The sequence below is a fragment of the Lissotriton helveticus genome, chromosome 8 (genome assembly GCF_964261635.1).
Source record: "Lissotriton helveticus chromosome 8, aLisHel1.1, whole genome shotgun sequence".
Classification (NCBI taxonomy): Eukaryota; Metazoa; Chordata; class Amphibia; order Caudata; family Salamandridae; genus Lissotriton; species Lissotriton helveticus.
In genome coordinates, this window is record NC_136069.1 from 861,188,083 (window position 1) to 861,211,364 (window position 23,282).

A 23,282-nucleotide genomic window follows, 5' to 3' on the forward strand; every position below is an offset into this window, starting at 1 on the left:
TTTTGTCGCCAAAGGCTTGATATTATGGCCCAGAGTGCGTAGTGTACAGCAGCTTCTCTGTAAAATTTATATTTACCTCAGAGCAGTGACAACAGATAGGTTACAACAGTCTGACAAACATATCATCAACCTTATTACGCCACTTTTGAGTCACTTTTAACATGGGTAAAGTGATGCAAGGAGCTAGTAAATCTACGTCTGGTTCCACAAAAAATCTCAACTCCAGACTCTGCAACACAGTTTTAATGTTGTTCTCTCTCTCTCTCACTCTCTGTGACATCATTTCTCTATCTCTCTTAAGCTTAGACACAGCTGTATACTTGGACGTGTAGAAGATCAGCCCACCTGAAGTTGTCAACTCCACTTCCTGATGTGTTTGGCGCAAAGTTTACACAACGGTAAGCACAGAGGCCTAGATCTACAAATCCTTCATAGGAATCCATTAGAAATAATTCGGCATAAGGGGCGTCAGTAACGCAGTAGGCACTTCCATATAGACACCACTTGAATGCGGCACTACAAGTAAAATGTACCAGGTACACTGCACTCGTAAAACTGTAGTGTTAGCTTTATTTGTGAAACGAGAGGGCCATATTATCAACCCTTGGCAACAAAATTATCGTCACTTTATCGGCAGCAAACTGCCGCTAAAGTGGCCATAATAGGTTTGATAATATGCTCTATGGAATTCCAATCGAAGCTCATGTTAGATGTGAAGGACATCTGACATGAGCTTCGATTGGAATGCCATAGAGCATATTATCAAACCCATTATCGCCACTTTAGCTACACTTTCCTGCTGATAAAGTGGCAATAATTTTTTGTTGCCAAAGGCTTGATATTATGGCCCAGAGTGCGTAGTGTACAGCAGCTTCTCTGTAAAATGTATAATTACCTCCGAGCAGTGACAACAGATAGGTTACATCAGTCTGACAAACAGATCATCAACCTTATTACGCCACTTTTGAGTCACTTTTAACATGGGTAAAGTAATGCAAGGAGCTAGTAAATCTACGTCTGGTTCAACAAAGAATCTCAACTCCAGACTCTGCGACACAGTTTTAATGTTTTCTCTCTCTCTCACTCTCTGTGACATCATTTCTCCTTCTCTCTTAAACTTAGACACTGCTGTCTACTTGGACGTGTAGAAGATCAGCCCACCTGAAGTTGTCCATCCCAGTGGCTGCAGTGTTTGGCCGCAAGCTTTATACAACGGTAAGCACAGAGGCCTAGATCTACAAATCCTTCATAGGAATGCATTAGAAAGTCGCCATAATGGGCGTCAGTGACGCAATAGGCACTTCCATATAGACACCACTTGAACGTGGCACTATAACAGAACAGGAATATACGAGTCACACTGCACACGTAAAACTGTAGAGTTACCACAACTTGTAATGCTTCAGCTCATTTACTCACATCTACATAATTCTAAACTCTAATTTTCTTTTTTCTTTTGCAGATTACCGATCGGACACCTTTTGAAATCCATTTCACAATTTCTTTATAACATTGTTTAACTTATTTTGCCAGTTCTAATGTAGTAATAATTGAGCTTTGTTTATATTTATTGTTTAGTAAAAGTTAATTGAGTTTCGTTTATATTTATTGTTTAATAAAAGTTAATAAAAAAAACTACATACTTCTTTTATTTTGTGGGGGAGGGGTATGACGGTCCACAATAAAAATAATGTTGGAATACTATAGTAATATATTCAAGACTAGGTTGAAAACTACTGAGTTCTAACTAACTGATATAATAAATACAATGGTGAGAAACTACTAAAATGGCGGTGGACGGAGTACGTAATCAACGTTTGGCGCCTCGGCACTACCTTTCAAATAAATATATAAAAAATATGACTATTAATACTGTACAAAAGTACAGCACCGGATGAATCAGACGAACCGGGAAAAGAATGCGACAGATTTACTAACTGATATAAACAAAGGTTTGCTTGTTGAACTTGATGAAAAAAACGTGAACTCCGAAACGACGCTGAGCATGCGAAGAGAGTACAACTGCTATACCAAAAAAAAGGAAAGCTTTACATACAAAAGGCGATATATTATCGCCGCTTTTATCGACAGGAAACTGCCAATAAAGCAGCGAAAATGTGCTTGATAATAGGCTCTTGTAACTTTCCATAGCAGCCCAGGTTCTGATCCTAACCTAGGCTGCTATGGTTATTCACAAGTACATATTATCAAGCCCATTATCTCCGCTTTATCGGCAGTTTCCTGCCAATAAATGCAACAATAACGTATTGCCTTTTGTTGACAATATAGACCATTGCTCTTTTTTTTCACCAGTAAACATAGATGCATATTATCATGGACCGGTGTTAAAATGATCGCAGTTTCATTGGCAAGAAACTGCTGATAAAACGGCGATAATGAGCTTCATAATACGGCCTTGTTATTTCCCATTGAACACCATGTTAGCACAAGAACATAAGCTTCTATGGGAATTTACAAGGACGTATTATCAAGCCCACCCTCCCAACATTAATAAAACAACTCCAGACTATGCACGTACCCGGAGCTGGAAAGTCATTTCACATATCACTGCCCCAGAAAGGTGGCGTTCCCCGCGACGTGTATGAGGAGAGAGAGAGAGAGACCTCAAAACATATTTTTTTTTTTAAAAGACCCAAGGGGTGCCGCTCACCGAGACTGCAGGGAGTAGGACCGTAACCCCCTTGCATACTTCAAAATAAAACCAGAGGAGTACCGTTCCCCAGTGCTCGGGACACCTTACAAGCCCCCATTATGCAGAAAAATTGCCCCCGTAATTTACCCCCCCGGGACCTAATGAATAAAACTGACTTCTACTTTTTTTTTCACCTTTTCCACCGCGTACAAGTACTGCACGAGTAGCCCGCCATTTTTTATTTGTTTAAAAATAAAAATTGAGCCTAAAGATCCATGTACTACCCCCTGACCAAGACTATAGGCTCAGAATGTTTCTACCCTGTCTCCCTTCCTTATTTCTCAACTTTGTTTTACTGTTTTCTTGTGACTCTGCTCTTCCGACAAACAACATGGCTGCCAATACTTCCTGGTTTGGAGTATTGACAGCCAATCAGCATGCAGCTCCTGCTCGTAATTGTAGGTATTTACATACGCGTACACCACGATTTTCCTTTAAAAAAAACAAAATAAAAAATAGAGCCTAAACATCCATATACCGTCCCCTAAGCAAGCTTAGAGGGTCAGAATATCTCTACCCTACCCCCTTCCCTTATTTCTCAACTTTGTTTTACTGTTTTCTTGTGACTCGGTTCTAGCGAGGCACAAGATGGCCACCAACACTTCCTGGTTTTGACTGTTGACAGACAGTTGACAGACAGTTCACAGCCAATCAGCATGCAGCTAGCGCTCGTAATTGAACAGATTTCAGTACGCGTACTGAACTCCGACTCTAGATATCGCTATGAATTCACTTGCAATGTTCTCAAACTACTGAATGGATTTACACCATTTAACAAAAAGCACAATCTGCGAACAGAACTCTACCTCTCTGCCAAATTTCGTGTAATTCCGTTCAGCCGTTCAGGCTGTAGCCCTGGCTAAAGGTCCCTATGGAAAATTGCTTGGGGAAAACACGTTTTGGGACTCCCCTTTTTTCTCAGCCCCCACTTGACGAATCACCCCCAAACTTTCAGGGAAGGAGCAGAACTGAGCAGGCCATATTCTTGGAGAAATTCACGAAGGTTCGTCCACCGTCGCAAAAGTTATTCCAAATAGGCTGGGAAGCTTCCATTTAGGGCAGATGGCTGACACAAATAGACAATATAATGTTGTGGATTTCCTATGGAAACTAGGTCCTAACTATAACTACCTACTGGCTGGTCTTACCTCTCCTGCACTGTACTTTGGGACGGATATTCCTCTCTTCCCTTGTTTCCGGGGCTGACATTAGGGCTCACGGCTAGAGACGCCATTCTTGCAGTGTGTGCTCTAGCTGCTATGGGAGGCAGTTCTAAATAAATGCACGCTGCGCTGCGTGCCGCTGTTGTGCCTTTGGTGCGTCCAAGGTCTGTGTCCCGGAAGCAGCCAGCAATAGCCACTATGTGCGTTTTATTCCTCAACCTTATGTTACACCACTAAGGTATAGTAGGACTGATCTGTGCCAACTTCGTACTACTCATTGTCTGTGCCTCCCTAGGGAGGTTCTGGAGAACTCCGACACTATCTGTGAGTTTTGCAATTTTCCATTGTACACCGCACTCCCATTCCAGAGATCCTGGGAGGGGACAGTCTGGCAGGCCCTTCTATACAGGCAGCCCTTATTAACGCTTGCTCTTGTGTCTGCCAATTTCAAGATATTTGGGACGTTGTCGAGGACGAGTCTATGGATTTGCTTTTTATTACGGAGTCCGCCAACCCTGTTATTGAACTAGCTATACCCAGGGGTTTTAAAGTGTCCCGGGTCGATTGCACAACAGGCAGAGGAGGTGGGGTTGCAGTGGTGTATTGGGATAACTGGTCCCTTCAGTTGGGTGATATTTTGAGCATTGGAGTTGGGGGGGCTTTGAATTTTTCCCTGACTATCTCCCCCAATTTTCACTGGGTGGTATTTTAGTCTACAGACCTCCGGGTCCCGCAGGCGCCTTTCTCAAAGCATTTGATGATGGTATTATCCCCCGTTCACTGCATTTCTCCCTCTTTCTTCTTCTTGGTGATTTAAACATCCATTTAGACTGTACTGAGGAAGGGGATACGAGGGAGTTCGCTGATTCACTGCATCTGGCTCAGCTGTTCCAATAGGTTAATTCCCCACCCACTGTGGAGGACACATCCTGGACGCTATTTCCTCTAATTTTCCGATTGTTATTAAGCCTCCTTTTCAAGTAACTTGGACAGATCATGTGGTTATCCCTTTTTCCTGGTCTCTAAAAAATCCCCCCCCCCCCCCCCAAAACAACCCACCCAGAACAGGCTGGTTCCCAAAATCAATCTGGATTCCTTTAGATTAGCTTTGGTAGGATCCAAGCCAGACTTAGCCCAGGATATGGAGGATGCTTGGGAAAGCTTTAATAGCTAGATCACTCAGGCGGTCGTGCCTATGTCCCTTTCCTTTCCCCCCAGGCGAGCCAGATATTCCCCTTCAAAACCCTGGTTCTCCGAGGAGCTTAAAATACAGAAGAGCGCTTGTAAAAAATTAGAGCAGAGCTCGCGTCAATCTTATTACCCCCTGGCTAAAGGGCTGTTGAGGAAAGCTCAAAAACTGTATTATGCTGCTATTCTGCAGGCCAAGAGCCTGCACTATGCAGAGAAAACGTCTCTTTAAAAAAACAATGCTAAGGACATTTTCTCCATTGTACAGAGTTTCCAGGCACCTACGGCCGAAAGTATCATTCTTCCCTCGTCGGCTGCTTGGTGTGAGAAACTATCGAGTTTTTTATCGACAAAATCGTGGCAATTAAGGAAAATTTTAAGATATCCTCGACTATGACTTCCTTAGCCGAGTGCTTTGTCCCGTCAGCCATTCCAGGGAGACCACACGTATCCTCTGCTTGCTCTGATTTTTCTTCCATCACCTTGCACGACTCTCTTACAATTTTAAAAGCTCTTAAATCTGGTTCACCGTCAGATCCCTGCGCTGTCAAGTTGTTGGCATCAGTGGCTGAGACAGTTAACCTTGAGGTTAACACTTTGATCTATCTATCTCTAAGGACAGCCACTGTGCCTCTGAAGTGGAAGCAAGCCAAACGCCTGCCTTTGCTGAAAAAGCCATTGCTTGATCCCTTGATTCCTACAAGCTACCGGCCAATTTCATTACTACCAGCCATGGCCAAAGTCTGTGAGAAGGTGGTGAATAAACAACTTATTACCTTTGTGGAAGACAAAGGCTTGCTCCACCCAGCTCAATCTGGACTTAGGGCCAATTATAGTACTGAGTCAGCCTTGGTTGAGGTGACTGAGGCCATCAGAGAGTGTTTGGACGTTGGCGGCAGAGCGGCACTGATTTTATTTGACCTCTTTGCGGCATTTGATAGCGTCCCTCACTCGCAGCTTTTGGCCTGGCTAGCTGACATTGGGATGACAGGTTCCGCGCTGAGTTGGGTTGGCTCTTTTCTGGGCCAACACTCAGCAATTTTGGATGCCCCTGTTTGCCTCTACGCCACAAGCTCTGTCCACCGGAGTCCCTCAGGGCTCTACCCTGAGCCCTCTCCTTTTCAATATTTATATGACTCCTTTGATTTATTTGGCAGAGAAGCTGGGGGCTAAGATCATCGCATACGCTGATGACACCCAGCTCCTTTTCACTTGGAGTAAAGATGATTCTTCTCCGGTTCAGGCCAGAGCCTGTTCATCAACCATTTTTAAATGGCTTCATACTGCGGAGTTTAAGTGCAATGAGGATAAGTCTGAGATCCTCCTGTATGGCACCTTTCCCTTTCAATTCAAAGAATCCCTCTGGCCAGCCGAATATCAAGTACCCAATTCAGAGGGCCAACCTGTAAAAAATCTGGGGATTTGGTTTAATGAGGATCTCCGGTTTAACATGCAGATTAAAAAATTAGTAGGCCAATGTTTTGGGGTCATATGTATGAAGCCAATTTCCCGTTCGTAAACAGGCCGATTCTCAGAATCGGCCCGTTTGCGAACGGGAAAAAGCTTTTTTGGATGTATTATCCCAAAAGGCCCTTGCAAAATAGGGAATTGCTAAATTTTCGATTCCTTATTTTGTGAAAACATTTAAGGAATCGCAAATTATGATTCCTTAAATGCAATGTAAAAAGCACCCAAGTTGTGCGATTTCTCCTTAAGAAATCGCAAATTACCAGCAGCTTCAAGTTGGTGGTAATTTACGATTTCTTTGAAAAATGCACTTTTTTGCATTTTTCATAGTGCCATGTGGCACACATACATGCCCTTAGGGCATGTATGTGTGCCATATATGCCCACATGCACATTTCAGAGGTGCAACAGGGTGTCCTTTTGACACCCTGGCACCCTTGAAAATGCATTCTCAATTTGCGATTCTCTAATTGAGAATCGCAAGTTGAGAATGTCTTCCCATTCATTCCTAAGGGCCTCTAGGCCCATATGAATAAATTGGGAGGTATTCCTTAATTGCAAATCACAATTTGTGATTCGCAATTAAGGAATATGTAGGATTCGCAAAAATATTTGCAAATCCTACATACATAGCGTTTTGCAATTCTGAAATAGCGATTCTCTAAAAATGGCTATTTGAGAATTGCAAATGTATCCTTTGATACATATGCCCCTACGTGTCCTTAGATCACTTAGGAAGTTTCTGCCACTTTTACCACAGCCGGCCAAAGAGATGGTCCCCTGCGCCCTGATACTTTTGAGCATTGATTACGCGAACGCTCTTTATGTGGCCATTCCTGGATAGCAGCTGAGAAAACTTCAGTCTATCCAGAATGCGGCAGCCAGGGTTTTATTGAATATCGAAGGTCAAGCATACAACAACATCTGCGTGATCTCCATTGGCTGCCGGTTGTGGAAAGAGTGAGATTTAAAGCTCTTACCACAGTGCACGCAGCCCTATATCAGTCTGGCCCTGGCTATCTCAGGAAGCATTTTAAATTCTATGTGCCCTCAAGAAAACCTGCGGTCTATGGCACAGTTCCCCGCAGTGATTCCATGTTTCTGTCGCGAGAGAATAGGTGGCAGCTCTTTGGCCTATAAGGCTGCAGTGGCCTGGAACGCACTTTCTTTGGAACTGCATTGTATGCTAAGCTGTTCAGGAAACGGCTGAAAACACTGCTCTTTGTATAATCTCTTCTGACTGACTCCCACCCTCTTGCAAGGTGTCGCGCCGGGACACTCTTAAGTATCCACGCGCGTTATAAGTGCTTACAACATAACACAACATAACATTTCCAATAATAACTGTAGTAGGAAACAGAATAAGCTGAATGGAATTACACAAAACGTGCCACAAAAGCTGAACATTTACTCAAGGAAGTAAGTGTGTTTGCTTGGTTTCATGTAAATCCGGTCAGCAGTTTTTTCAAAAGTGAGGTTCAGAGTCAGCTTGAAAGGGTTAAAAAGTTGAAGATACAATGGCCTTTAGTCTGCAGATGGTCTGCGGCTAAATTAAAAAAGTTAATAAATCTGATTGAGTGAGGGACTTTTCTTTCTGCTGTCCGATTGGCTGGTGCTTACAGAGATTAGCCTGTTGCAGACACCATTACAGGGTGCAAGAACACAAGGTAACACCCTCTTAGATTACTAGAAAAGAAATTGTAAATGTCGATGAATGTTTTGCAGCATGTAAAGCAGGATACACAGTTTTAAAATTCCTTAGCCCTCTTCGGGGTCTACAAATCCTGTTGAGTGCTTCAGGACCCATTTGTGACAGGACCTTAGGTCCATGATCCCCGACTCAATATTTGATAACCTTGAAAGATATTTAACAGGGCTCAATGGTCTTTGTGGGTTCGTAAAATCAAAACTTGGTTCCGCCAACCCTAAAAATGCAACAAAACAAAAAAAGAGGCCAAATGCCACTAGCCCGCCGAAAGTACATACACAACAGAGGGTAAGTCCAGAGCGGAGTTGGGCTCAGAACGCACTCAGCTTGGGCTGGCACCCATGATGGGTTGAGAATATAGCTTAGCTATAGGCGCCCTGCGACCCAACCCTGTTGACCAACCCCACTCCACATGGCAGAATGCTAGGGTATAGTTTAATAGAAGTTGGACGTTATATATGATCAAAAACATAGACATTTACATAAGGACCCAAGGTGAAATTAAAATGATGTGTAACTTTGGTAAAAACACCTTAAATTATGTTTAAATATAACTCAGAAATGCACTTACCAGACCAGACTTACGGTGTAGTTCTGACTACAAATTAAAACTGAAAAAACACTGCAATTTGCAAGTAATGGTTAGCTCTGCAAACCATAACTTGTGCATCAAATGAAATTCTTATAATTTCCCATTTTTTATACCAAAAAGTAACAATACATATAAAACAACATTATTAAATAACATTACACAGGTAAACCACAGGTATTATGATAAGTGATGTTATCTGCAAGGCTATTTATAATTACACATCAAGGGTGAGGTCATGAGCATTGCCTTCAGTGTTCGAGTTATGTTCGTGCATGGTTGTTTTGCGAATTATGCATTGCAGAGCTATGTGTAGTGTAAACAGTGAGATATACATCCACATTTTTCAAAAGTCACAGTAACAAGTGATCCCACCAGTTTTATCTCGGGTCACATGGGAGTCCTCCAAGAAACACCACTGCTCTGAAAATTCAAATAACATGCTGCCTCAAATGCCAGTCCCTCCGCAACCTTTGCTTAAAGCCAGCATCACTGCAATTGCCAGCATTTACAAGCTGTCAGACCAGCCAAATCATGAGATGCCCGCTTCTGCATGTAGTAGTGAGCCACCTGGCCACTGCAATACATTGTTGCAGCTGCAACTCCGTAGGCTGGGCTAGGGCCAGGGAGTATAAATAAACGGCAATGTCAGCACACGTGGCCGACGCAGTGGATCTACTCCCTGTGTGCCTCTGTCCCCTTATTGCGGCACATGCAAACTTAGGCCTCCCATATCCCGGTGCCTTATCAGTCGGCTATAGCCCCCAGCCGCATGCCCCTAGGCACGTCCTTGACTCCACCCCCCTCCACCATCTCACTGGCAACGAGGGTCATGTAGACGCCACGCGTGTACCTCCGCACCCGCCGACTGCAACGTACTGTGGAGTCGGTGGTGGCGCTGGAGGTCTGGAGCGGCCCAGCTTGGTTGCGGTACGGCAATGTCTACCCGCTGCTGTGGAGGCAGGCTAGCAGTAAGGCGAGTGCCTGAGTGCTGGAGTGAGAGGGCAGTTAGAGCTGTATGTGTGCAAGTCGGCCGCACAGCACAGTGGAGGCGCGGGTGCGGCCGCAGAAGAGGTGCGCATGCACGCAGTGCCCAAGATGCAGCTGGAGCACTCAGAGGAGCAGCTGAAGTGCCAGCCGGCCCTAGGAGCCTGCAAGTGGGACAGAGAAGGAGCGTGTGTGCGCAGGGATCCTGCCAGAGGGAGAAGCAGTGAATGAGTAGAGAGCTGAAGCACTCCTGGATGGTGTGACTGTCAGTCTGCAGGGGGAGTGAAGGCTCTGAGGCTGAGGAGAGCTCCCCTGCAGAGGCCTACACAGTAGTGGGTGAAGTCATTGGGTCTGGTGATGCAGAGCAGGCAGCAGGCGGCAGCCCGTGCTTTCAGAGAAGAAAAAAGGCGCGCAGGACTAACCAGTGGGTGTAATGCAGAGGTGCCTGGTTTGAGATGACCACACCCCAAGCAGCAGCAGCAGCGGCAGTGCGCCCGGATACAGGGGCTGTTGGGAGCAGGCCAGGGCGGATGGCAGTAGAGGACCTTCCGGAATTTAGCCAGCTAGCAGACCCAGCTATGGCAGTGCCAAGGTGGCGGAAGTGGCTAGGTCAGCTTGAAAACTATTTTGTGGCCACGAGAGAAACTGACAATGCCGTCAAACGGTCCACTATGCTCCTAATGGGGGAGATGAACTTTATGACCTGTTCCAAGACCTGCCAGATACAGGGGATAGCAATGACTATGAAAAGGCTGTGAGGGCTTTAAATCGGCATTTTGACCCACATGTCAACCCAGACTTTGAACACTTCAAGCTGCACCAAGCTAAACAGAAAGAGGATGAGTCCATTGATATGTTTTTCACACGTCTGCGAAAGTTGGCGAGCACATGCAATGGGATTGATCATCAGTTTGAGATGAGAGCGCAACTCATCGTAGGGTGCAAGTCGTTGGAGTTGCAAAAGCTGATATTAAGACAGCCTGGGATATCACTAGATGACATCTAAGTCCTGGGAAGGTCGCACAAACTGGCAGATGTCCATGCTGGTGAGATGGAGGTGGCATTGGCAAAGAAGTCTGGGGCCACTCAACCCTTGTACCCGGCTCCCATCAAGGAGGAAAGAGTTGATGCCATCTGGAAAACGTACACCAGAGGGTCAAGTGCTAACCCTGGAATGGAGGAATGCCAGAACAAGCAGGGGTGCAGGAACTGTGGGTTGGCGATGCACTCCCAAAGAGGATGCCCAGCGCAGGGGCGACAATGCCTTAAGTGTAATAAGTACTGACATTTCGCAAAGGACTGCCAAGGGGCGGTGAAACCTGGAGCGAGTTGGTCAAAAGGGGCGCGATTCCAGAGAAGTGCCAAGAATGTCCAGGAGGTGAAGGAACTGGACAGTAGGTGTCAGAAACTGATGGTGGCTGAGGACGAAGATGAGGACAATGTGTTTGTAGTATCGAACATCAGAGGAGTCAACACCACCAGGAGACCGCCGCCAATGTGCCAGATATGGATTGGAAAGAATTGCATACAAACACTCATTGACACGGGAGCACCAGTAAATATACTGGATGCAGCACAGTACAGCGAACTACGACCCTGACCTCAGTTGATTTCAACCACAGCAAAAATACTTACCAATGGAGGTCATACCCAAACTCCGATGCACGAGATTCTACGTCACGTGTGACAGAGCAGGGTCGCTGCTAAGTTGCCACACCCCCGAAGATTTAGGGCTGGTGATGTTTGCCAGACACATACGAAACCAAAGGGGATGATGGCCGGAGTGTTGAACATTGGAAGCACTCACCCCCAGTCAACTGATCTGGGTTTAATCCATCCTCATTCTTTAGCTCACTCCGCCACCCCGATTCAGACATGGCCTTATGCAAATCAGTCCGAACCTGTTCCTCATGGGAACAGTCCAGCCCGAACTGGCAAGCCATGTCTTCCCTGGACCAGAAAGAAGCATCCTGGGACCGGTTGCTGGCTAATCATCTGTCATTAGACTCAAGCGGAGGTGGTGCTGAATGAGTTCCTGGAGCTTTTCAGAGATCTGGAATGCCTGAAGGGAGTAAAGGTACAACTTCACATCGATGAGACTGTCAAGTCGATAGCGTTCTGACATCGGAGGGTACCCTTCCACCTTTGGCCGTTGGTAGAGGCAGTTTCGGAGCATCTATAGAGAGAGGGAGTGATTGAAAAGGTATCAGGACCAACCCTGTGGGTGTCCCCATTGCTGATAGCACCTAAACCCAAACAACCAGGAGCCATTAGATTGTGTATTTACATGAGGTTCCCAATAAAGCGATACGCCGCAAGAGACACATCACTCCGACTATAGATGAAATAGTAGCAGATATCAACGGGGCTCAGTGGTTCTCCAAGATGGATTTGAACTCAGATTACCATCAGTTGGTACTGCCAGAGAAGAGTCGATACATAACGACGTTTTCAACACATGTGAGCCTCCACCACTACAAACCCCTGAGCTTTGGAGTATCCTCAGTGGCAGAAGTGTTCCAGGACGCCGTGAGGGAAGCCCTGTCTGGACTGGTGGGAGTGATTAATGTTAGCGACGACATTCTAATCTTCTCCAAGTCGCTGGAAGAACACCATGTCCAGCTATGAGCAACTCTCCAGAGACTGGTGGAACAGGGTTTGACGCTTCACAGAGCCAAATGCGACTTTTATGCCAACAAAGTTGAGTTCTTTGGGTACAGGTTTTCTGTGAAAGGCCTGCAGCTGGATCCAGCAAAGGTGGATGCGATAAGAGCGGCGGCAATTCCCCAGACACAATCGGAGGTCAGGAGCTTCCTGGGGATGGCTAACTATTGTGGCCACTTCCTTCCACATCTAGCTAAGCTATCCGATCCACTACGTAGATTGACCAAGAAAGAGGTGCCGTGGAGATGGACTGATAAAGAGACGAGAGTGTTCAGTGGACTAAAGAGTGCTCTGCTGAAAGGGGCGACAGTGGCCTACTTCCAATCCGGGGCTGCCACTGAACTGATCGCGGATGCTAGCCCCGTGGAGCTGGGAGCAGTGTTGCTCCAGAAGAATGGGTAAGGTGACTGTGTGCCCATTGCATATGGCAGCAGAGCGTTCACAGCTGTTGAGACGAGGTATGCGCAAATCGAACGAGAGGCGCTGGCCATACGGTGGGTGTGCCAGCACTTTGATATCTATCTGTGTGGACACACCTTCACAGTGATGACAGATCACAAACCCCTGGTCCCATTATTCACAGGCACAGCCCGGAATGGGCCTCCGAGAATAGAACGCTGGGATGTACAGATTCAACACTAAAGGTTCAACGTGGAGTATCGCCCTGGTGCCAACAATCCCGCGGACTACCTGTTAAGGCATCCTCTGGTACTACACTCCGAGAGCAAGGAAGAGGCAGACGAACCTACTGAATCATTCATACGGTAGATCGTGGAGGAAGCGTGCCCACAGTCGTTGACGATCGAGGAGATCCTGGAAGCCACTGGACAAGATGGGTGTCTACAGGAGGTAAAGAGAACGCTCCAAAGCCATCGCTGGAAGTGGTTTCTACAAGGGGCCGGTCACTTGACAGAGGAGGAATGAGAATACTGGGAGAGCCTATGGAGGTGCCGGGAAGAGCTCAGCGAGTCCGGACAGGGGCTTGTTCTGAGAGGCGCCCGATTGGTAATTCCTGAAAAGCTCAGGAGAAGAATCTGTGGAACTAGCGCTTCAAGGCCACCAGGGAGTAAAGAAGACCAAGGCCCACCTGCGGTCGAAAGTGTGGTTTCCTGGAATGGATCAGATGGTGGAGGAAAATGTGCGAGGGTGCCATGCCTGCTTGATAACAGGATGCAATCCGCCGGTAGTGCCCATCATCACAAAGGGGCCTAGCAGAGTGCCATAGGGTCAGGTCAGCCTGGATTTTGGAAGCTTTCTGGATGGAAGACACACAGGAGTGATGGTCGACAGTCATTCCAAGTTTCCAGTAGTGGAGGTAGTCTCATCCACGTCATTTGACTTTATCCAGCTGGTGTTGGAGAATGTGTTTGCCTTGCTGGGAATGCCGGAGGAGATACGAACAGACAATGGGCCACCTTTCCAAGGGCAAGACTTCGAAGAATACCTGAGCAAATATGGGATTTGGCATCGCCGGGGGACTCCACAATGGCCTCAGGCAAACGGGATGTGGAGCGGTTTAAGCGAACCTTGAACAAAACCATAAGGATTGGCCTGGATCAGGAAGAGAATCTGGATAACTGCTTACACAGATTCCTAAGAGCGTATCGCAACACCCCGCATTGCACCACCAAGTGCGCCCCTAGCGACTTACTCATGAAGAGAGTAGTGAGAGACAGTATTACCGTTAGTGATCTGTGGGTCCTGGCAACCCTAGATTTGGAGGGCACACAGGTCCGATGGCAACGCAACAATGACAAGGACAGTCGAAAAAGGTGGGCCCGACCATCAATCATTCAAGAGGGGGACTACGTGGTGGTAAAGGATCGGCATCCTGGATCCAAGTTCCGCACTCCCTTCGAAAGCGAGCTGTGGAAAGTGGTGCAAGTCAAAGGAGCAATGGTGACAGTGAGACGAGGAACACAACAGATAGCACGCAATGTGTCCTGGTTCAAGAAAGCGGCAGAACCGGCGGATGGAGCATTGGATCAAGAGGCGCAGGAATGGGTGGAAGAAGAAAACCCCCAACTAGAGAAAGGCTCCCAAGCAGAGGAGAGGGGGAGCGTTGAAGTTTTTCAAGAGAAATACGTGACAGTGCCCAGGGCAACCTGGCAGCAGACACCAGCCTGCCCACAAGCCCAGGGGGTGAATCATCAGCAGCTGGCCGTGGCAGCCAGCATTTCGGATTGAGGGGGAACCCCAAACCCAGCACTCGGCTAAGAGACTTCCTATGATGAAGGAGAAGGCGAACCGGGAGGTGCTGTGAAAACAAGTCAGCTGGACTGGACAGTTTCTGATGTTAATTGTGGTGTTTAAGATTGTTCGTATTTGCACATGTTCCGTGGGATAGATGGGATGTAGTGAGCCACCCGGCCACTGCAATACATTGTTGCAGCCGCAACTCCCTGGGCCGGGCTCGGGCAGGGGAGTATAAATAAACATCGACGTCAGCGCACATGGCTGACGCCGTGGATCTACCCCTTTGTGTTGGTGTCTCCTTATTGCGGCGCATGCAAAGTTAGGCCTCCCATATCCCGGTGCCTTCAGTCGGCTATAGCCCCCAGCCACATGCCCCTAGGCGCGTCCTTGACTCCACTCCCTCCCCCACCATCACACATGTGGCAGGATCCCATTTAAATGGCACATACTGCAATAAATAAATAAAAGTCTGGGAAAGGCAAATGAGATTAGTAGTATTCAAAAGTATATGAAAATGATTGGAAACACATTGAATATTTGCTGTTAAAACAACAAAGGGTAAGGGAAAAGGAAAGGTGTCCCAGATAATTTTATATATATGCACCCATACATTGGATACTGTTTAATGGGTCTATGGTAATGATTTTTAGAAATGTTGTATATTTATGCATGCCTTTGGGTTTACTTCAGAGCATACCCAGCTTCTAGGGGACGTAGCACTGTAAGTAGAACATTTCCAGAAAATAAAATAGAAATAAGCTTACAGTCGTCAAGTAAATGAGATACAATGTGTGGTTTTTTTTTAATGTGCGGTGTATGGATAAACAAGCAATCTATCACCTTGTGATGGGAAGCATTAGCTTAGATGTTGTATAGCCAGATTAGACCTGCTTTGTGTTAGACTCATCACTCAGGCTGCTTGCCGACATAGTTCTAATTCCTTCTTTTAATTACCGGGGCAACTGCTCATCTTCTGCAATTGCAAATAGGCTTTGATTAATAAGACACATGCAGACTTGTTTCCGAGTTGATTAATGCATACCTTTGCAGAACAGCAAGGATTAAGGAGTCATCACGACTCCTTCATGCAGCCACTAATTGGCAGTACTGCACGTTTTGTGCTCAAAGGAGACATTTGCAATTAGAAAACTAACATCTTATTTGTCAAACTGAAAGAACATATTTTTAAATATTTACTACGGCTCACTTCGGATGATCTAAAATGCATGTTTGAAATATTTGCTGTCTGTCGCTTGTTAAAAACTCGTTTACTTAGTTTGTTTAAAAAAAAGTTTCTCCTGGTGTGCTATTCTTTCAGATACCGTGCCCTATTTGCTCCTAATTGACACTCGAGAAATCATATTTACATTTTACACTCTTCCTTTTATGTAAGATGTTTAAAAACCACGTCTCTCATTTCTTCTTGCATAGTGTAATATAGCAGAATTCTATGTCACTTTGGTAATTCAGGTGCCCGAGACCATGGAAGGGCCATAAAGGATTATATGGACAAGTTATCAACAGGGGAAGTCAGTATCTCCTGCGTTGCAGTGGTCGGTGTTTACGTATAAGCTTACCCAACTGTCACCAGGTGACCCCGCTATTCAGTGCTTGACTACTTGCCGCGACTCACTGGTTAAATGTAATTAATCTTATGGAAATTAGTAGCTTGGCCTCTTGAAAGGTCAGTTTAACAAACTAATGAGATAAAGGAAGCACTACCCAGACGATCCCTCAGTAAGGGAAGGCATAAAAGACATCGGATTAAATGATAGGAAAACGCTCTGGGCACGTAAAAGGGACTATGAAGAGAGACAATATTTAGTACTACACGAGCCAGGAAAACTGAATCACTCCAGGAAATATTAGAATGTAATCAATCAGTGTTTATTACACCAAGAATATCAAGCACAATTATGATATCTCCTGCCAAGTGGTCAGCTCACATAACCAGCTTTTATGTTTATTATTCTCTGCCAGAACAACTGGGGGAATCGGCAACCGAACAGTTGGTAGCATTTATTCCTGTTCAAAATGTAAGTATCTGAGTTGAAGTAGAGGATGTTATTAAAGCTTCACTCGGGAACATGGCTTTTAATGGCATTCTTTCTCCCATTTCTAAATTTTAGGTTATCCAGTGTTGAAGTGGGCGTTGTGACCCGCCAGCTAGGCCCCTCAGGGCCACCGAATAAGTGGAGGCACATACACTACTTGATACTTCTCGGCTAAGGCCACAAGCGACCTTACATCCTTTCATTTATATCTTCGGGCCGAGCCTGGCCCAAGGGTTGCAGTGGATACATTTAGTTGTAGAGGCCGGGTGTCTCTCTACTTCCCTCTCATCTTTTCATCACGAAATATAACGAAATACAAAAACAGAACATCAGCACAAAACTTCTCTCAATCTCTGATTGGGTGTCATGTTTGGGAGCAGTTTGTACTTCTGGTTCCTGGGTATCTCATTCGGCTCCTGCCTGCAGTGCTTCTTTCTTCCTGGAAAATCGCTGAGTGGTGCTGACAGGGATCCTGGGGATTGGTCAAGCGCCATCCACGTAGTGCTCGCACCCTTCTCCGCCTGATGTGGGGACCAGGGAACACTTCCACTTTCTGCCGCATCCTGTGTACCTTATCCATCTTCCAGATTGCTGTTGTCCTCTCTTCTTGGACTGGCACACTCAGGGGCAGATTTACCAGCCCCTTGCGACACTTTTGAGCTGCCATTGCATCTCTTTTGTGACGCAATGGCGGTGTAAACATGAGGCAAATTTACAATGTGCCGCTTCTAAGGAGATGTGTCACGTTGTAAAGCCCTGCCTGACATTATACCTACGTCAGGTATAATGAATGCAGGGTAGGCATTCCCATGCAGGAGAGCCTCGCAAAAGTGATACAGTGAAATCTTGTAGATTTCACTGCGAGACTTTTAAGACGCCACTGCATCAAAACCTTACGCCTTGACACAGACGTAAGGAGTGACGCAGTGTATTGGGAATAGGCCGCAACGCGCATTGCTGGAGTTGCGCTGTGCTTGCGACTCAACTCCAACAATGCGTGACTTTTCTGCCAACTGATGTGTCAGAATTTCTGATGCATCTGTCAATCTTTGCACCATAGTGTGCAGTATTGTAAATACGGCGCAACTATGGTGGTGAAAGGCTTTTTCACGCAGACGCAGAGAAACTGACACATCTATACAGTTTCTTGTAAATCTGCCTCATAGTGCCTCTCGGTATCTCCTTGAACCAGGATATGCTTCTCACGGCTGGGAAAACTCCCAAAGCTGATGCTGACCATGGGGTGAGACTTGGTTCTTCTGTCAGCACACCTGCAGCTTGCTGGTTATGGCACAGGGGTGACATCTCCTGAGTTCTTCATCGGCTTGATCATCCATGCCCAGGAACCAGATATTAGCTCCCAACCGTGCCTTGGTCTTCAGAGCCCCTTGGTGTCCTTGGAGGTCGAGGGTGACCATCCGACTCTAGAGAAGTTTAGGGGGTGAGCAGCCTTTACAACCCGGGCATTACCACGCGCTGCCATTACTACGCTGCTTTTACAACGCTAGTTGTTACGACGACTTGCGCTGGAGGGCGCTGTTGGATAGGGAATAGTTTAATTTTCTATTCCAACACCTTCCCTACTGTAACCTGGGCTGGAGTCGGAATAGAAAATTAAACTATTCCACTATCCAGGGCTTACAGCGTTGTAAAAACAGCATTGTAATGGCACGCGTAGTAATAGCTCGTGTTGTAGTGTCATACAACCAGTTTAGGGATGACTACTCTCTGTTCCCTCAGCACCCGGCCAGTGCCACTCATACTGAGCATGTGTCATACCCTCCAGGGCTACGATGCATGTTCTGCTTCTCCCACATCCCGACCTGATTCTGTTGAGACCAGGAAGACAGTCACTCAGGCCCTCGTCACCAGCCGGCTGGACTACGGCAACTCCCTCTACGCCGGAACCACCGCCAAACTCCAGAAGAGACTCCAGCGGATCCAGAACGCCTCAGCAAGACTCATCCTGGACATCCCCCACCGCAGCCACCTCTCCGGACACCTAAGAAATCTGCACTGGCTCCCGGTCAACAAAAGAATCACCTTCCGTCTCCTCACCCACGCACACAAAGCCCTGCACAACCAAGGACCAGCATACCTCAACAGCCGCCTCAACTTCTACGCCCCCACACGCCATCTCCGATCAACCAGCCACGCCCTCGCCGCCGTCCCCCGGATCCGAAGAGCCACCACAGGAGGAAGGTCCTTCTCCTACCTGGCCGCCAAGACTTGGAACTCCCTCCCCAACCACCTCCGCCTGACCCAGGACCACCTCGCCTTCAGGAAGCAGCTCAAGACCTGGCTGTTCGAGCAGTAGCGGACCCCCCTCCCCCAGCGCCTTGAGACCCTCCGGGTGAGTAGTGCGCTATATAAATACCGCGATTGATTGAGGAGCATCATTGTCCCAGGGCCAGGAACTCTTCCACTTTCACAAGGGTGTCATCCATCATAAGAGTCGGTGGAATTTGCGCAGTCGCGTTACTCAAATTCCCATAAAATTGTAAAAAATCTCCGTGAGCACGCAGAAATTTTGCGAATTCGCGGATTTGCTTGTCCCGCCCGTTCGCTAACTTGCCCATGCGGTCGCTAATGGGCACAGCCATCTTGTTTTTTTTACTTGTCCCGCCCGCTTGCTAGACTTATTTCCTGTTCCGGGTCGCATATTGTGTGTTCTTGATCGTTCTCAAGGAGTATTTCCTGTTCGGGAACACGTATTATGTGTTTGCAATGCTTTTTGCATGCCCGGGGGGGATGGCATGGCCATATTGTTTTTCACTCTATTGCTTTGGTTCTGGGCCTGATTTCTTTGCTCCCTCTATCTTTGCAATCCTTTGTTTCTGTACACTATTTAAAATAATTTTTATTTATTATCTATCTCTCTATTTTCCGGAATCTATATTATTCGTTTTTTAAAACTTTTTTGTGACTTTTTCTTCTATTTTTTCACTCTTTTTCTAAAACTTGCTTTTTAAATTTCTTTTACTTACTTTTTTTCTAATTCCTACCTTTTCTTTAAACATCTTCGGTGATTGTTATGACACAGGTGCTCAGCGTTACTAATCTTACTTTTTTGCAATTTTGCGCTCGCTTGGCCTAATTATGTAAGAGTTTACTTTAGAGAACTTAAGTTAGGTAATGCTAGAGAGACTCTTGCTCTTCCTTTGTCGTCCTGCTACTAAGAAGATATAGTGGTGGATTGATAGGTTTAGTTACTTATTAGCATTAGTTTGTAATTGTTTAGTGGTCTGCGTGACGCATCCTCTGTCATGTCACTAGCAGAACATCAGCAGCAACCAACCAACAATGTTGGTATATGCAAAAATGTATTCATGTGTCCTCCATCTATGCATTTTTGAGGGCTAATATAAATGGAAATTCTGACTTAGTGAACAATTGGCCCAGGTCGAAAAGCTGGGCTAGGTCAGGTGGTACTTAGGCTTAGTTAGTATTCTGAACACTGGATTAGTGTTTATAAATAATAAGTAGACGGTCTGTGAATCCCGCAATACTAGTAGTCGATCCGATTAGGTAGGTCAATTTTATTGCAATTGTTGTTTCCTAAAAAGTTTTTTGAGCGTTTTTTTAAATATTTTATTTGCTTCACACCAATCATTAACATTTGTCTCTTTCTTTGGTATATCTTACATGATTAGCACCCAGGGGCAAGAAGACGGGGTCAGAGTCGGCGGGACAAGAACAAGAGACCTCACCTCTACCAAAGGTTCTAATGCTGGCCCCAGTTAGTCCTCCAGTGGTTAATATAAAAAATTGTATTTCCCTAACTTTCACTGCACCTTATTTTTCTGAACTATTATTTCGGTTTCCTCAATCTATTTTTTACAAAATCTTCTTCGATCTAGACTATCTGTTTCTAAATTCTTGTTATCCCTGCCTCTAACTGCCTCTGCTATGACACTTAGTACTACTACTATTTGTCTGTCTGTAGCTAAGCTTGCCCAGTTGGCCGCTCGTTATTTAAAAGGTTTTAAGTAAAACTCAGATTCACCAATAGCTCTAGCCACTGAGTCCAGTCCTTTGGGTTGTCCTCTTCTAGTCGTCTTAATCTTGAGGCTTTTTGACAATTCCCACCAACAAAATGCCCAACCAGATATTTTAATATTTTTAATAGGATAGTACATACCACTACTTTTGTGGGGATTCTGAAAATACAGAACTATGCACAAGAAAATAGGATGTTGGTGATGGGAGGTTGGACCTTCCTCACACCTCGGTCAGAATCCACAATCCCCTGATCTACTAGCTATAGTGTCTTATTAGCTCCCGAACTCCCAGAAGATACCTAATGATTAGACCACCCAGAACATAACACTACTGACCTCTCAGAGTCGCGGAAGCAATGCGAAACCTTTCGCTCACTCACTCGTGTAAGTCCACACCAAATACCAGAGTCTATTTGAGTTCAAAAGGTTTTTTTTTCAACCAACAAGCTCTGTACATTGTTCTATAATGCAGTACACGAGCCAGCATCAACAGCAAAATGCATAAGATAAAAACAATAAACATTGTTACAACTACAAGTCCATAGTAGATAAAAGATCTCTGGGGACCCATCACCTTTACATCATAAGCTCTGTAAAGCTCTGGTTCGTGGAAGGGAATCTTCCGCTTGTTATGAGACAAATGGTGCACATTAGACAGTATAATGCAACCATTTCTCAGTAGCATGTTATGGCTAAGCAATACTGACTGACCAGAACTCCATAACAAAGTGGCTTGTATTTCGACCTCTTGTACCCAGCTCTCAGACAGTAGCAGTATGAGCTCATGTGGGCTCGAAGGCGTCTTACTCACCAAGTTGCGAGGTAACGTGCACAAAAGACACAAAGCTAAAATGGTTGCATGGCTCAGGCGAACTTAGCAAAGATTAGACTAGAATGACCCTAGGGACCATGTAACACTACTATTGTATACTCTACTCTAGTACCCGATTTGTACTAGTGATGTATGTTGTATATGTATGTATTAAAAAAAAATCAATCTTGCTAGTGAAAAAGAATAAATAGGGGGAGGTGTATATGGCATCTAAAAAATGTGTAATAGTTTTTCTAGGCGTACTACCGACCAACAGTGACGGGACCAGCGGCGATGGCGACGTGGCCATTTCGGAGGGAGCTACAGGGAGTGAGCAAGGAGCAGTGGCGGGCGGTGGTAAGTTATATTCCTTACTTATTGACATTACACTCGCTGCGAGGGTGTACATTCACTGTCCTGTTGAGACTTAGTAATTATGAAGTTGTAGTGGACAACGATGGAAGAAGACACCCTTTACTTAGCATTAGCAATAGCATTAGCGGCGGCAGTTGAGTAACCAATGGCCTCTTCTATCTGGCTTCAACTCAGCTGTGTAAGTTTTATGGAGAAGACTAAAAGTCAGATCAGATGACCTTGATGGATGTGTTGAACAAAAAGGGAAAGGAGGGTGGAAGGAGGAAGGAATCTGCAAGATGTATTATGACTGGCTGAGAAGGATATGAGGGAAGCATGCTTAGGTGGCTGATAGGAATCAGATGCATGGGTGGTTGAAGGATGGGTAGCAGGTGAAAGAAAAGATGCCTACCTGGGAGGGTGAAACTGTATGGGTGGATAGCAAGAATCCTCAGTGGTGTTTGGGTAAAACTCAAAGACATGGCAAGCAAGGAAGGACGTATGGGTGGTGTTTTAAAAAAAGAATAAATGTTTGTTGTTGGTGAAACAAACTAAGGTTTGTTGAGAGATTAAGAAGATTGATAGATGTTTACTTTGAATCGATGGATGCCTAGATGGTATTCATCATAGACAGCATAGGTGGAGACTGGCACTGGATGAAGAGTCTTAGCTTGAAGAGAATGTAAATGAAACCGCGCCAGAGTAGCAAAGCCGAGGAGAATATAAGTTGTATTTTCAGAATACTCCCTTGACACAGTAGTTTGCAAGCACAGCATATATATATATATATATATATATATATATATATATATATATATATATATATATATATATATATATATTCACTGAAAAAACCATAGGTTATAGACCATATATAGTTAGGAATTAGCATTTAAAAAACCTTATTTTACTCACACAAAACCATTGAAATTCCATGACTACATCCAGTGACTGTATAATTCTGTAAAGTTAAAATATGTCTTACATATTGAAGAATGAGTGGATGTATAAGTGTCTTGATGAAGGATTTAGTAGGGGCATGGCTGACTGTATGAGTGACTGATTAAATGTGTCTCACTGAGTGCATGGGTTAGTGACTAAACTGTCTTAATTTGTGCATCATTATGTCTGTTGTTCTGTAAACTGCTGCATGTGTTGATCATTAGCTATATGATTAACTGTATGGGTTATTGATTGGTTGCCCAAGCATTTGTATGGGAGACTGAGTGTGTGTGTGGGTGGCTGGGAGGTGTATGACTCTCTGCATAGATGTGTGAGCAGTTGATTGACTAGATGTATGGGTTCAAAAGTGCATGTGGAAACAGCTGTATGGGCGGTTGACTGTGTGCATGAGTGTATTGGTGAGTGAATGGATATCTCAGTGCTA